Raw genomic sequence first — 14,649 nt, forward strand, 5'->3', positions numbered from 1 at the left:
TCTTCCGCGTGTCGTCCCGTTGGGTGGAATCCCACATGAGTTTAGAAACTCACTCACCCCAGCCATGATTCTTTTTAAAGGTAAAGTGCAGGTTAATTTGTTTTATGTATTTTTACTTTATATTTTGTATTAATCATTTTTATATGAATAGTTTTGGGTTGTGGAACGAATCATCTGAGTTTCCATTATTTCTTATGGGGAAATTCGCTTTGATATACAAGTGCTTTGGATTGCGAGCACGTTTCCGGAACGAATTAGGCTCGCAAACCGAGGTTCCACTGTATCTGATATTAATTGTTCTTAAAGGAATACGCCACCCAAAAATAGTTACTGCCCTGCACACATCCTAAATAGTAAGCTAAAGCATCATGGGAATGACTTTTTAAACTGAAGACCCGCCTTTCTCCTGCATTGATTGGCCAAGACTCAGGTCTTCAATTCAAAGATTGACAGAAGAGGCTTGCGGGCTTCCCCTGCTTTAAGAAGGGGGCAATCTGATCCCAAAATCCCCTTTTTTCTTTTTCCGGCTGCTCCCGTTGGGGGTCATCTTCTTCCATATCCCCGAAATCCCCTTTGTGAAGTGAACTTTGGTATTGAAAGCACTGTGTTAAATGGAATGTATCTTTGAGCATTCCCTGCCATCAAAATGGACTCCAGCTTTTGTTCAGGTAACCCCAAACTACATGAAAATTGTCAGAATTAGTTTAACAATAATGATAGTCTTTAAACTAAACCCTAATAAAATATCGTCCTTCATTTCATTTTCCAACTGTTTCACAATACTTGTTTTAAGCTATGATGCTGAGGGTCATACAGGCAGACATGAGCAATACACCTAACAAGGTGAGCGTTCACGCGCTGTGGTTCATACAAGCCCACCTCACTGTAACCCATGGATGAGCTCTGCTCCATTGAATAAGCTGCTTTGAGGCCAGTGTGCAAATTCGGCAGCATTCTCGGTGGAAACAACAGGCTGGAATTGCACATCGGTAACATCCAGCCCCGCCCAGTTCTGCGGACTGCAGTGAGAACGACTGCGCAGATAGATGACTGGGTGTTCGCACCAGCAGTGCACATTGGAAAAGTGTCGAAAACTTTTTCCTATACATAAATATTTCTAAAGTGAGGGAAGTTGAGTAAAACATTGGGTGCTCTTGCCCAGTGTGTCTAGCAAAATATATCAGGGTAAAAGTAGACATTTACGTTTGAAAATGTAGTGAAGTAAAAGTGAATGTAGGCAGAGTAGATGTGCAGGGTAGCTCAGATGATAAAATAATAAATCATAAGTAGTGATAATGAAGACATCTTGGGGATTCCGTTTCAACAGCTGCACCACTCAGTTTTTAGAGCCAAACTGTTAAACCGTTTATAATTGTTAAAAGTGGTGCCATCCAGCCTTTTTAAATCACAGCTTTGAGAACATTTAGAAACAGAAGGCAGCATCCAGGCCACCGAGAAAACTTGCTGCATATGGCAGTACACAGGAGGGGTGACAATAATAGATGTTGGCCAATATTTGCTGTTTCAGCCCCCATCACGGACGCTGACTCATTATGTGATGCTGACTGAGTCACTTCACCTGCCAGTACTTCAGCTACAGAAGTATGGCTCACACAGTCCACTGAGCTGCTGTCGGGAAGATGCTGACTCTAAATTAGCCTGCTGATAGATAGTGTGTGCATTTGTGACGGTCCAGAGTATGTAATGTTCAGAAAATAGATAGAATTAAGTGCATTGTTATCTATATAATTTAGATGGTTTGGATACAAGTGACAACTAAAACATTTTTGTTTACTGTAATAATTTGGCAGGGATGACATGGTGGTGCAGTGGTTAGTACTATTGCGTCACTGATACGGCACGTTGAAATCGAATCGCGTGCCTTGAAAGTGTTTATGTAGACTTGTCATGTGCTCCCTTGTCTGTGTTTGTTTTCCTTCTATATTCCCAAACACTGTGGGAGTGTTGATGCATGTTATGTATGGACCCTGCAGTGGCTAGCATCCAGTTCAGGATTGGTTTCTAACTTGCACGTGATGCTGGGATAGACTCTAGTACCCTGCAGTGGAGTGGAACCAAATTACTGGTGGTACTCTTTTAATGTTGACACAATGACTTTGGAGCGGCACAGTGGTAGCGCTGCTGCCTCACAGTGAGGAGACCTGGGTTCACTTCCTGGGTCCTCCCTGCATGGAGTCTGCATGTTCTCCCCGTGTCTGCGTGGGTTTCCTCCCACAGTCCAAAGACATGTAGGTTAGGTGGATTGGCGATCCTAAATTGTCCCTAGTGGGTGTGCGTGCCTTGCGGTGGGCTGGCGCCCTGCCCGGTGTTTATTTCCTGCCTTGCGCTCTGTGCTGGCTGGGATTGGCTCCAGCAGACGCCCATGACCCTGTAGTTAGGATACAGCGGGTTGGATAATGGATGGATGGATATATACTGTGTATATATATATAGTACATACATATATACACAGTATATTATTGTAACGCAAGCATATAAGCACGTGTGTGTGTATATATATATGTATATATATATATATATATATATATATATATATATATATATATATATATATATATATATATAATCTTCATTTGGATCTTGATCTTTGTTTGTTCGTGAATGAATTAGAAGAAGCACTAGATGGCAGTAGAGAGACAGCTAAAACATAGCATTGCATTAAGAATCTCCTCCAGGCTTATACTACTGAAGACTGTAGTACGCCAGTCACACCTCAAAACACCGACATTCAAACTAAACAAACTCTTGTGCTTTAAATTAACTAAAGAGATCTTCATTTAGATCTTGATCTTTGTTTGTCCGCGAATTCCACGCATGCGTAGACCACCTTCCAGTTTAGTACGTTGTTGTTACTCACGGATGTCAGCAATGTGCCGGAATAACGAAAGGGGTGGTGGACAGCGTTACGCTGGGTAGAGAATGAGATTGCCAAAGATAAAAGGTACGTGCCTACGTAACATATGAATGAAAGAAAGACAGTGGGTAAAATGAATGACAACGTAACATCACGTTCCGGAAATTATTATTGTTACGTTGTAGCCAGCGAGTGCTGCGCGTCTCACAGTTGTACCGTGGCTTGCTCACGCGTCAGTGAAGTGATCCCTATTTAAGCTTTAAAGAGCCTGGATACCTGTGTGCCCCCCTTTTATAACCATTGCTCCGTGTATATTGCCTTACTCTTTGGATTGCCACAAAGCAGCCTGCGAGATTGGAGAAAGGTTGAGAAGACATCGTGAGAGGAAACGACAGCGTCGTGAAAATGAGATGGACTGTGAATGGACAGAAGGAGAAATGCTCCTACACCACCACATAATTACTATTCGGTCAGTGATTCCGAGTTGGCTGTTCCTATTGAATTAATATCCAAGGGTTTTCTTTTGTAATTTTGTTTCCCTTATAAAACAATCATAATGCTGCACGACAAAGGGCCCAATTCACGACTGGCAGCCGCGTTTAAACAGGGAGCCCTTCACAGACAACTTTAACACGCGCAACATAGTTGGGCACACATGGCTAGTATATACAGTATATATATATATTGATAGATAATACTGTATATGTGTGTGTGTATAGGTTTACAGTTTGTGTGTAAAGAGACATGCAGGTTAGGGGCATTGGCGATCCTAAATTGTCCCTAGTGTGTGCTTGGTGTGTGTGTCCTGCGGTGGGCTGGCGCCCTGCCCGGGATTGGTTCCTGCCTTGTGCCCTGTGTTGGCTGGGATTGGCTCCAGCAGACCCCCGTGACCCTGTAGTTAGGATATAGCAGGTTGGACAATGACTGACTGACTAAAATTGTATATCCAGTTAACCAAACCCAGGGATAGGTAAGCGAAGTGAGCAGGGGGCAGAGCCCCCTAGTATATATATAATATGAATTTTTATTTTATTTATTTATTTTAATTTTGTACATTTGGCAATTGAAAGCATACAATATCTCATTGAGTTCCCTTTTATAGGATATTCAGCAGTTTTCAGCAGATGAAAAAAGTCGTTTTTTAATTAAACACCACAGGTTTACTTTTTTTTCAATAACAACCCCAGTAGTAATTTTTTTTTTTAATTTGGTGAAGTTCATATAATAAACCATCGATCATTTGGGCTGAGAATGTGTTAAATTCCAACATCCTGGGCTTTTATTTGTGGACTGATCTGGAAAGGTTAACATTATTTCCATTCTATCTGACTGGGGAGAGTGGGAGAGATTGAGAGGGAGATAATCCAAATGGGTTTGACCCCAGGATCCATACAAGTCCAGCATTTTTAACATTAAAAATTGAAAGGCAACACGTTGATCTTTATGGTGCTTATAGTGGGAGATTTGTTGAATTGCAAGGTTTTTTTTTTTTTTTGCTTTGAAGTGTCTTAAAAAGTGTCTTTTTGGGGTATTTCCTGGTCTTGGCTGTGCAATTCTATGGCTGTAAATATGTATTCTTGTACTACAATGTGTGTTCTTTTGTGTACAAAAAAAATATGAATTACCATTCTTTCTTTAAGACGTGTTCGTAGAGAATCCCATTTTATTACATCATGTTCAAGTACAGGATCTTGGTCACCATTCCGGTTCAGACGTGAAGTTGTTATCTTTATAGTAAAACCAATTTCCTGCTGTTTTGTAATGATAATGTGTATTTTTATTTTTCTTTCCAGACCTAATTACTCAGAGAAGAACACTAAATATTGTGGAAGCCCTTTAAGGGAAACATTAATTGTGGCTGTCAAGTGTTGTTGGACTTGTGAAGTTCCAATTGCTTTGCCGTTGTCTGCTAAAGTATCTTGTTTCTGAACCTCACAGCTTTCCGTTTCTCTACACAGCACTCCATTTTATATGTTAAAGCAAATCCTAAGCAGTCGTTCCCCTTTAGTGATTTTTCTGATTCGCTTATTAGTAAAATGTTTTACACAGGCTTCTTTTTTTCTTTTTTAATGTGGAAAACAAGTACGCCCCAGATATCCTTAGGAAGTACAAATTTCTGTGCCAAAAACAGACACAGCTCCCAATTACATCTGCACAAGGTTTATTTTAGATATTCACTGTATTCAGCTTGATATGGTCATCACAGTGCTGTAACATGTAACACCAGATCAGTCAAACACAAACGCTTGTGGTTTTATCTATGGCTTAGTATAACACAAGTCAAAATGAATAAGCATTTTTAATGCTGGTGAGACTGGTGCTGCATAATCTTAAAAAAATAAAAAAGTATTGAAAATGGAAGCCAGAACACCAGGAAAAGCAATCGGACTTTGACTAATTTGTCCAAGAGTTAAATACATTTATTTTAACTCCTTGAGGGCTGAATTTTTTTTTCCAAAAAACACAGTTTTCTGAAAAACAGACAAAGAAATGCAAAAATCAACCTAAAATGATTGGCTCCCCCGTGACCCTGTAGTTAGGATATAGCGGGTTGGAAAATGGATGGATGGATGTCTGCTGCTGTGTGCTGTGATCGCCAGTTAGTCGCAGTGCAGCACAATCTTGTCATTGCAAGTGGTGGTCCTCCTATGCCAATGTTGCCATAGGCATGTCAACTACTTCAGCGGTTCTCAACCTGTGGGTCGCGACCCCATCAGGGGTTGAGTGACGATTTGCCAGGGGTCGCCTAAGACCATTGGAAATATGGGTTTTGTCTATTCTAATGTGTAATAACTTGCTATTGTACAAATTTTTTCCATTGGTAGTTACTAGTTTTTTACTTTACTTGTCATTCGAGGATAGATGTTGCAGACAATTGAATCAGAATAATTTCAAACGTTTTAATTGTCGTAACTTTATTATTTTTAACTGTTTACATTATTGTACATCGAACGGCGTGATGTCACATAACGTCACGCCATTACGGGGATTTACGCACTTCGTGACGTAATTAAAAGCATAAACAAATGTTTTAAAGTCCATGTTATTGAAGCTATTGTTATTAATCACTACGCTTTAATTATGTTCAATTTGTAAAAATGAAAATGCATCCTGCATATCAGATATTTACATTACGATTCATAAAAGTAGCAAAATTACAGTGATGAAGTAGCAACGAAAATAATTTTACGGTTGGGGTCGCCACAGCATGGGAAATTATATTAAAGGGTCGTGGCACTAAAAAGGTTGAGAACCACTGAACTACATGAACCTCTTCAGCACCGCCATCAGCTGGGGAATATCATCATATTCATTGGAGTCCGACAAGTCAGAGTCAAATTCAGCGATAATATGCAAAACGTTGTCCGTGGAATATTTTGCTTTACGCATTCGCTTCAATCTCTTGCCAGATGTCAATGCCATTGTTTCCTCCTTGCTACTCACGCAAGTGCAAGGAATCTCGGTCAAACCAAAGAAGCTAACTTTCCTCCTAGCAAAGAGAGTCCAACTAAAATGTAACGTTTTTTTCAGTTGATTACCAACGTCAACCCCTCCTTTTGACAAAAGTCGACAGTCAACCCTGAAAGAGTTAAAAAGTAAGCATTTTATTTATTTTTAAATACAAGAGAATTTGTGTATCTCTCTAGTTTAAAACATTGAATCTTCTAATACAGAATACCATGGAAAATAATAATAACAACCAGTTCCTAGAGTCCAATAAATCCATCTATTTTAACCTACTTAATCAATTCAAGGTTTTAGGGACAGGAGTGTGTCCTGCGAGAGGCGAGTGCAAATCATCAACCATCTGTGGATTATTACTAGTGTAACACACTTCATCATATAGGATCGACTTGCACTCACCAGTTAATGAACTCCACACACGCCCTGGGGGGAGAAACCAAAGTATAAGGAGAAAAATTCACAAACACATTAAAAGAATGTCCATACAGTTAGTGGGCAAATTCTAGGACTCTGGTCCTGTGAGGCCATCTTAAGAGTCCACCCTAACATTATTGCCACTTTTTATGGAAACTGTATTATCTTTCATGTTGTTGTGGTTTCCATTTTAATCAATGTAGTGTGTATGATGCATGGTTATATTGCCACATTGTAAAGGGCATAGCAATGAGAAGGTTAAGAAGCTTTTACAAATGGTCATTAAAAACACTTGCAATTAATCAAGGACTCTATGGACCACAAAGATGAGACATTCCTGATGGCCTAACTCTGAATCTTGTGAAAGGGAGTAAGCACCTTGCAGTCGGGTCTCCCCAGAACTCCAAAGGTTCCACCTTTATTTAGTAACAGAGCGTAAATACATAGCCATACTAGTATGCAGTGAGATGCAGCTCAGCATTTGTGGAGACCACCAACCACCATTGAATTGAAGGGCACTGGAGGGCAGGTAGCTAGAGAAGAGCATGTCAATTTGACAAGAAACTCATTTGTCCGACAGAGTGGACTTTCTAAAGTATACGTGGAGTACACTGTAATACCAAAAAATACCAAATATTTGAGCTTGTGTGCGCTTCCTTCTAGTTATACCAGTTGTAATGTCTGTCTCCTTACACATTCTGTAGAATAAGCTGCTGTGTGGACCTTCACATATTGTTTTTACTATAAAGAACACTTAAATCCTAGGAGATGGTATATGGCAAGAAGATGATGTGTTTGTTTTTGTTTTTTTTTACATCACATACCATTTAGAAAAGTTGAACTGTCGGACATTTCAACATTCTCGTTTGTCATTAGCTAATAAGATGTTTTGGAGGTGATTTAGATGCACATATGAAGATTTTGCACTTATTGAAAATAGTAGCCATGGATTACTAAAAGCTAAGTGAGCATCAATCACAGAAAGTTCATGTATTTTATTGGTGTAGTCATTTGAAGCATGATACCAGTCTCTATAGTATTCACACTTAAAAAATGCTTAATGATAAATCATGGAGACCTCCAAAAAGAAATGGAATTAGTGCCCTCCAAAAAACATTTGAGAGTATATATATCTCTCTATTATTAAAAAAAATCTTTGGGAGGAAGAGTAGGGAGACGATACGTGAGCTTCTCGGAAGACAATTTGAAGTCCCACGAGAGACACTTTAAAACAACGACAAGCAAAACACGCAGCTCGCTAGCAGCAGAAGATCCGACCGCTTTTTGTTGCGTGCGTTCAACCACCCTAACAAACACCCCCTTTCCCTTCACAACGCGAGCAGCAGAGACACGAAGTGGCAAAAGGACAGCTGCTATACAGGCTTTAAAATGATCGGCGGGCAGCAACAGCAGAAGAAAGACAGCAGATGATCCGACAGCATCTCCTTAGCATGTGTTCAGCCGCACCCCCTTCACAACGCAAGCAGCATTATACATCCTACGAGAAAGAGATTTAACCAGGCCCGGGGCCGGAAATAAAGGACAAGTTATTGTTTTTACAACATCACACGAGACATCATTTAAAACAAGTCCACAGACATCTAACCTAGCAGTTGTTGGATTGCTGTTGACAGACACGCTTCATGTGCTCCCAGCTCTTAAATCAACAACAAGCGATAAGCAAAACTCGCAGCTCGCCAGCAGCAGAAAGCCAGCAGATGATCCAACCGCTTCTCCTTAGCATGCGAGCAGCGTTATACGGCCTGTGAGAAAGAGATTTAAACACGCCCAGGACCGGAAATAAAGGACAAGTATTGTTTTTACAAAAGTTTTAAAGTAAAAGTGAAAATAATGCATAGGTAACAATTCCCAAGAAATGAACAATCTCTTTAAATTGTATATCCGGTAAACCAAACCTAGGGGTGGGCAAGCGAGCAGGGGGCAGAGCCCCCTAGTATATATATGTTATTGGCAATGTATGAAAGGCAGACTTTGTATAGAATGCCTAGGGAATATATAGAATGCCGAAAATTGGATGTCAAAGTATGAAGTGAGTAACATTTCATATATTTCCTAGGCATTCTATGCAATGCCAAAAGACAAACCGGCAAAGTATAAAATACTCCCGCTAATGCAATTCAAAATGCCATTCAAGCCTTCCTTGTTGCAACAAGTAGGTTATTTTTTTTCTCTTACTTTTTTCAGTAACAAAGGTCTGTATTTTATATGATATTTTCTTTTTTCATTTATGTAGTTTTTAACGAAGGCCTTTTCATGACTCTCTTTTCAAGTTTTACTTTTTTGTTGGAAAGACAATTAAGTCCAATTTAAAATATTTTTTTTTTCCTTCCTTGTTGCAACAAGTAGGTTCACATTTTATTTTATTTAGTTTTCCTTAACAAGAAAGTCCTATACTTTATTTTGTATTTCTTTCTTTTTTATATATGTTTTTTCAATAAAAGCCTTTTTTGGCTCTCTTTTAATACTTTGACTAAATAGCATTTGTTATTCTATATAATGCCTTGGTATTATTTACAATGCCTAGGGAAAATATATGTAAAATTAAAATAATTCGGATATACAGTATAGTACAGTATACAGTACAGGCCAAAAGTTTGGACACACCTCGTCATTCAATGTGTTTTCTTGATTTTCATGACCATTTACATTGGTAGATTCTCACTGAAGGCATCAAAACTATGAATGAACACATGTGGAGTTATGTACTTAACAAAAAAAGGTGAAATAACTGAAAACATGTTTTATATTCTAGTTTCTTCAAAACAGCCACCCTTTGCTCTGATTACTGCTTTGCACACTCTTGGCATTCTCTCAATGAGCTTCAACAGGTAGTCACCTGAAATGGTTTTCACTTCACAGGTGTGCCTTCTAAGGGTTATTTAGTGGAATTTCTTGCTTTATCAATGGGGTTGGGACCAGCAGTTGTGTTGTGCAGAAGTCAGGTTAGGTGGACGATCATTTATTTTTCAACAGGACAATGACCCCAAACACACCTCCAGGCTGTGTAAGGGCTATCTGACCAAGAAGGAGAGTGTTGGAGTGCTGGAAATGGTCATGAAAATAAAGAAAACACATTGAATGAGGAGGTGTGTCCAAACTTTTGGCCTGTACTATATATTGCCTAGGCATTCTATAGAATGCCTGCATTTCATACATTGCCAGTATCATATATATATATATATATATATATATATATATATATATATATATATATATATATATATATATTGTGGGTGGGTGTGTATATATACACAGGGGTTGATCAAAAGGTTTTGAGCCTGAGCCTGCCAGGGGTGTTCAACTTTTCTCACTTTGTAATTGACCAAAGATTAGCTCCTGTGTACTAAAACAAGTATCTAGGATTTTTGGCTTATCATGTAGGTTTCCTATTTCAGAATTAACTCACATACAGTAGAAAATAATACAATAATGTATTGTTTAACTTATAATATTAGAAAGCAGTTTACGTTCAGAGATTTATTCGTTCCTAATCAGTTTGTACCAGGAGCAGCACCTTTTCATATGTAGAATTACATTATAGCAAGAAATCTCTGGAAGATGTTACAGGATCTGGCCAGCCTTCAGCAGTGACCACACCATGGAATGAATCATAAGGAGAATTGAAGAGTGACAACGCATTAGATAGTAGACATTATAGAGATCAGTTTTGGGTTAGCTAACATGAGTGGGGTCCATGAACATTAGATGCCCAGAACGTTGACTAATAAAATCAAGCATCACCATATTCAGTATTTCAAGGAGGATCTTGAGCTAAGGAAGAAATTTGAAAAGTGTTACGTAACGCGAATTGAAACTTCGAAAGTCACTATGACCCACATTCCAAATAACAATCAAGACAATTGAAGCATGGAGAATCTCCGGCACTAAAGAATTTCTCCAGCAAGATCACATACACAATTTTTGAAGATGTTGACAGTGTAGTCCGTACCAATGACATGTCTCAAAATGCCAACATTGACTTTCTTTAACGGTTGAGGCAAGCCAGTAAGACACATGAATTCAGGAAAACTATCAATCACCCCCCTTTTGCTTCATAATGCCTCTGCTGACTTGGCAAAAGTCATAAGGTTTTCAAGAGATGCCACACCCAACTGTAGAAAAGCTTTGTGAATGTTGGAGCAAGTGTGTTAATGTTCGCAGGAATTAATTTGAAAATGTTTGGTTTTACTGGTGCTACTCTACAGAGGGGTGTAGTTTAGGCTCAAAATGTTTTAATAACCTCTTGTGTGAATATATACTTTCTGCAGTAGGAGGGGAGAGGGGAACTGGGGACCATGTTACATTTCTACAGGAGGCCAGTTGTTACTGGCAGCACACAGTCCTACACATCTCCGTCATAGTCCACAACTGGCTACAAAACTACTGAAACTCCTGGCCGTGTTCCCTGGCCTCACACTTCAGTGTTCTGTGACTGATTGCTTTGTCCTGTTGTCTTGGAGGTCCTATGGCCTCTACCCATCACCGGTGTCTGCTATGAAGCCGTCTCTTTAGGGTCCCGGTAGCGTAATCCCAGCCTACCATGTCCTCCAACCTATAATGGTGCCTCTGGATGGTTAACTCCAGAAAGTGCCTCTCCTTTTGCTAATGTAGCTTTTTACTGTTTGGAGATTTCCCATAGCATCCTATGCTTATTTGGCAGCAGCTTTGCCAATGGCTACCAATTTCCAGCTAGGAACCCCATCACAATAGATGCACATATGGTACATGAATGCCAGTTCTTGTCACATCAGTTAATAAAAGTATTTCGGCTGGCACTGCTAGTGCTCTGCTCTGATGTCCCTAAGTACATTTTGAGTGGCATATGTCTGTGTTGCTTTCGGTTTATAGCAGGGCGGTGGAGTCGGTAGATAAATCCTTCGACTCGGACTCCTTAGTTTCCGGTACTTCTGATGCTGACTCCTCTGTATTTAATATCTTAAGGCAGGGGTGCCCACACTTTTTCGGCTTGCGAGCTACTTTTAAAATGACCAGGTCAAAATGATCTACCTACATATATATCTACTGAGTATCAGAGGTGGGTAGTAACGAGTTACATTTACTCCGTTACATTTACTTGAGTAACTTTTTTAAAAAACATTGTACATCTAAGAGTAGTTTTACTGCACCATACTTTTTACTTGAGTACATTTGTGAAGAAGAAACGCTACTCTTACTCCGCTACATTGGGCAACACTCGAATTGTTATTTTTTTCCATTAGATAAAGTCTGACAGACAATTTTCAATCGGCTCTGTAGCGTATGTCGTCAAACTGCGCACACGCCTTCCATTGCGTCTCAACTGAGATTTCAGTTCCCTCTCCTTTCTCTTTCTCAGATCGCTTTTTTCGGAAGGAAGTCAGATTCGTATTTTTTATGAACAGTTCGAAAATGCCTTTCCACATTTTCCTTCTTTGGAATAGCAATGATAAATTGACAGATCAGACAAACGCACTTCGATTGTGACATTGTGAGAGAAAAAAAATCCTCTTCCAATTCCACATTCAGCCCATAAACAACAGTTTTTTTTAAAATCGCTTCTTTAGTCGATATAAATTGGAAGGCTAACTAGATCACTTAGACAGTCGGAGTTTTGCAGTAGCTCACGTGTTAGATCATGCGTGTGGGATGACCAGTGTGTTAGAAGAAAAGAGATCTCAGACTGGCTGCCCGGTATGTCAATCAAGTGGCAAATGCCACAGGGAGGATATATGATAGACTAACATCCATCCATCCATCCTCTTCCGCTTATCCAAGGTCGGGTCGCATTTAACATTTAAAAATGTAACATTTAAAAAAAAATTTTTTGAATGCAACGCGATCTACCTGCACTCCCTTTCTGATCTACCAGTCGATCGCGATCGACGCATTGGGCACCCCTGTCCTAAAGTATCGTCCATGTTGATTGAAGGAAGGCAACATACGCGTCATTTAACCACATAACTACTGGCTAGGAAGCTGACTCTCTACCGCAACAGACAAGAACCCCTGAATACACATCAGGCCATAACACACACCTCCACCTACATCATTACACATGTTTACACTCATATTAACTTGTTAAACACGTTATGTCTGAAATAAAATGAACACTTTTTGTAAGATTACAACATGTGAATGTCAGGTTGTATAATCGCTCATCTGCACTTCACACTAGTAGTGACTCAGCTATGCACTGGGCTTTATTCTTACATCAGAGAAGTACTTCATTAGGAATATTGTTTGTGAAATGGGACATTTGAACTTGCTGTATTTTTTTTTCATTATAATCTAAATTTATTAGGAGTCGGAGTCGGTACATTTTTGCCGATTCCAACCCCGACTCCAGGTACCCAAAATTGTCTCTCGACTCCTCGACTCCGACTCCACAGCCCTGGTTTATAATATTCCGGCTTTGCTCCTAATGAACTCTTTTCATATTTTTTAAAATATGACACCCATCAAATAAGTGTAGGGATTGTTCTTAAACATACTTAACCCTGATCAATGATAGCATGCATAGAATTTGACCAAATGGAGTTGAGAATATGTACTTGTATAACATGGCCATGTTTTCAGACCTTCTTCAGGGTGGCTGGACGATGTACACACATTATTTTCAGACTAAATATACCATATAAAACACACACTTATATACTGTGTGTGTGTGTGTGTATGTTTACATGGTGGTCCAGATGTAATTATGCAATTATGAAAAGGTGAACACATCGCACACGCTGTTCGACTGACAACTGTCTCCCCGCCATTTTGGAATGCAGGGCAGGTGCTGCCATCTATCTGCAACAAAAATAATTGTGAATTCTCTATGTAATAAACTTAATAAGTTATAGCATTATGAAAATTGCATAATTAGATTTGGACCACCCTACAGATACACACACACAACTAAAAACATACAAACAGGAGTTCCATATACAGTACCTTGTAATTACAGGCGGCTCAGAAACGGTTGATACTGCAAATAAAAAACACTTACCAGTTTTACGTTGGCTTTTTTGCTTTCAAGAATACGCAGCACATCCACAGGATATAATGTTCTTCATATTGGGATCTCTGAAATTCTTTTAACATTTTCTAATAAAAAAAATGAGTCTGGATTTTAAATCATATTAATAGTTTAACATGGCGGGTTATTTTTTCCAGCTGTGCAAGACCAGTTTTTCAAACTTTAGAGGTTCTGGTAATGTTTAAAATTTAGTGTCCTGTGCTTTAATCAGAAGGACTTGAATGATGCACTCCCAAACAAGTTGTGCTTGTAAACTGTTGGATTTGTTTTGGGGGAAAAAAAGTATATTGTTGATTTGAAAATCGTATGTATTTTAAGCACTTCTATATAATGCAAATCTACTGTAACTTTACAATAAATTGGGACAAGCGGGCGTCAAGAGCAGGTTGAAATTTTTAAGTAGCGTTGTCACAGTCCTGTGGCTTTATTGTCAAAGTTTCCATTCCATCTTACCGTTTCTACATTAATTTGCTTTTTTTTGTCTATAGGAAAGAATATATTTATTTTTGATGCTAGGTAAAAGTTGTGCATAATAGATTTTAAATAATAATAATAATATGTCACTCATAATTTTTCTGTAGTTTTACTTTCTGTTCTGCTTGTAACTGAAATCTGTTTTACATTTTGAAGGTTTGTAGTTGTAAAAAAAAAAAAAAAGTTTTTGCTGTTTATGGAACAGAATTTTACAGAATAAAGTAATAGGAATGCAAAAAAAAAAACAATGTGCGTGGTATGTTTTACCTGCTTACTTCTTTCAGATTCATTCTTTTTCCAAACAAACTTATTTTATTACAGGCTAACAGAGGGGGCCAGTGACATGGAAAAAGTGAAGAGTGCTCCATGTAGGCAAAGCTAACATTAAATAGAAAGG

Source organism: Polypterus senegalus, chromosome 12 (assembly GCF_016835505.1).
Source record: "Polypterus senegalus isolate Bchr_013 chromosome 12, ASM1683550v1, whole genome shotgun sequence".
In the NCBI taxonomy this organism is placed as follows: Eukaryota; Metazoa; Chordata; class Cladistia; order Polypteriformes; family Polypteridae; genus Polypterus; species Polypterus senegalus.